This window comes from Penaeus japonicus, unplaced genomic scaffold (assembly GCF_977035675.1).
Source record: "Penaeus japonicus unplaced genomic scaffold, GWHDUDI00000001_assembly GWHDUDI00000026, whole genome shotgun sequence".
In the NCBI taxonomy this organism is placed as follows: domain Eukaryota; kingdom Metazoa; phylum Arthropoda; class Malacostraca; order Decapoda; family Penaeidae; genus Penaeus; species Penaeus japonicus.
In genome coordinates, this window is record NW_028234428.1 from 863,218 (window position 1) to 865,717 (window position 2,500).

General features: G+C 38.4%; 1 protein-coding gene across 1 annotated transcript in view; it reads right to left on the bottom strand.

Moving 5' to 3' along the window:
* LOC122261890 (uncharacterized) overlaps positions 1-2,500 on the bottom strand; it is a 17,259-nt gene that overhangs the window by 9,052 nt on the left and 5,707 nt on the right. The window lies entirely within an intron of this gene.

Below are 2,500 nucleotides of genomic sequence, written 5' to 3' on the forward strand. Positions count from 1 at the left end.
GGACAAAAAGCAACTTTATTTTTTCGTATTTCTGTGCTGTCACGAACAAACATGAAACTTATAACCATCCAAAATGAAGAGATACGGAAGAGGAAGGAAACTTATGCTTTTGACAGTGAGTGCCACAATAAAAGGCATCCCTACTGGCACAGGGGCACATTGTAGGCATTGGGCATGGTGTAAGTCACCTTCCTCCTCTCGTTCTGCCTGCACATCTTTCATCTGCGGTACTTTCGAGCAAGAGGTCAGCAACTTGCGATGTGCCATCCCTCTATAGAGATAGTGCTCGCTAGAGACCATAGATGGGTGCCATTCAAGGCTCTCTCTCCTGCTGGTGCTAGAATAAAGTGGTGCCATCTAGGTTTTGTAAGTGAGTTGAAACCCATTTTGCTTATTCCCGCCGGCACTGTTCCGTCTTTGCATGGCTGCAATGCCAGGGCTCTCGGACGCATAGGCCTAAATCAATTATGCGATCGTCGGCGCATGCCGGCACCTGGCGCTATGCATATTACAAAAATCGCCGTCTGTGGACGGCGCCCGGCGGTATCAGGTTAACATTATCAGTTTTATTTCATGGATTTTTTTCCCTGTAATGCAACATCCTCAAAGCTTATTATACTTGATCATTAGAGAGCCATTTGGTAAAAGGGATATTGCATAAAATAATTCTGAATGAAACATTTGGAGCTAGAAATTTAGGTTCTGCAATTATAAATAAGTGCCTATATTTCTATATTTGAAATAATCATCTCTAATATATTGGTATGGACAGTGATTCAAATATTTTATTATCATAAATAGCTGTATAAATTTCAAGTATTTGGAAATCAAAATCAATAAATATATTCCTTTGAGCAGTCAGTCAAAGGTTGAAAAATTCTATGCTTAAGAGCATACAATGTCAATAAATGTTAAATAACATTCTTATAAACTTGAGGGAAAAACACTGAGAATTAATTCAATTTGGTTACTTATGTAAAAGAATATTTTTTCTTAAAGTTACTAATCAAGATCAATATGTTTCTCCCCAAAAAAATGTGCAATCCACTTTGGTAAGATTCAAAATATTGTTAGTCTTCTAGTGTATTTGATACTGTGCCTGAATTAATTTGATGGGTATACCTATCTATCTAGGGGGGGAGGCATATAAATACCACGGTATCTTTTTTATATAATTGGGATGAAAATATTTGAAAATTTCACTAATCATATTTCATTTGCATTTGAAGCATCATGCCTGAAAATTATGTACCAAACAGATTATATATCAAAAGCTTCATACTTGAAAATATGGTATGACAATTACAATCATAATTACTATAATTGCCATAATATTAAGAAAATGGGTTTAACCTAAAATCCAAAATCTAGATGGTACCCCTCTCTTAGCACCAGCAGGAGAGAGCCTAGTATGGCACCCATCCACGGTATCTGGCAAGCACTATCTTTAGAGAGCGATGCTACACAGGAAGATGCCAATGTCCTGCTCTAAAGTACTAGCAATGAAGGATGAGCAGGCAGAAAGAGTGTCTACAATGTGCCCCTGTGCCAGTAAGGCTGCATTGTACTGTGGCACTTACAGTCATATGCACAGGTTTCCTTCTTCTTCCCTACCTCTTCATGTTATCTTTATGTGGATGGTTATATGTTTTGTATAAATTCATGACAGTACACAAATATGAAAAAAAAAAAAAAAAAAAAAAAAAAAAAAGTTTTTTGTTCTCCCATAAAACAACAATGAGTATTAAGAAAATAATGAGATGATATGGACCCTATACTACAATTTTTGTCAACTGAAGCATTGATAGACCCTGTCATATGACACATTTAAGTCTCTCAATACAAAAATACAAACACAAAAATAGCTCTAGTTTTAAAATGAGTGACTGAAAGAGAGTGGGAATAGTCAAGGTATGTTGTGTGAAGTTGCCTCCCTCTGAAATAAAACTCATCCTGAAGACTGGTCAGGCAAATCTATCCCCTTGTGCAATGGGTTGATGACGGGGGCATTCCAGCCTTGAATGTCACAATGCCGGGGCTTTCGAGTGCTTAGGCCTAAATCAATTAAATGGCTGGCACAATACTGTGCCGCCCGGCCACTGGGCTTTTGAATGAGTGGTACAGTACTGTACCACCCGTCCAGAGAGGGTTAACCCAATGCAGATGCTGACTATGGGAATCAAGATGAAAGATGAAATAGTGATGAAACACATGCAGATGCTAAACTTCAGTCTGAAGTACCCGCAGCGCAGGATGTGTAGGCAGAGTCGGAGAGGGAAGGAGACTTGGAACAAGTACTGCGGCTTCAGTGTGCCCATGCCAGTGTGGATACTCTTCATTGTGGTACTCGCAGATGTAAACAAAGGTCAACTCCCTCCCCATATCTCTCTTTTTTTTTATTGAGGATGATTATAGCTTTGCAATTGCTTTGGAATCCAATAAATCTGAGTGTAAAGGGCTTAATGAACTGATAGAGGTTTTATAATATATTACAATTTCA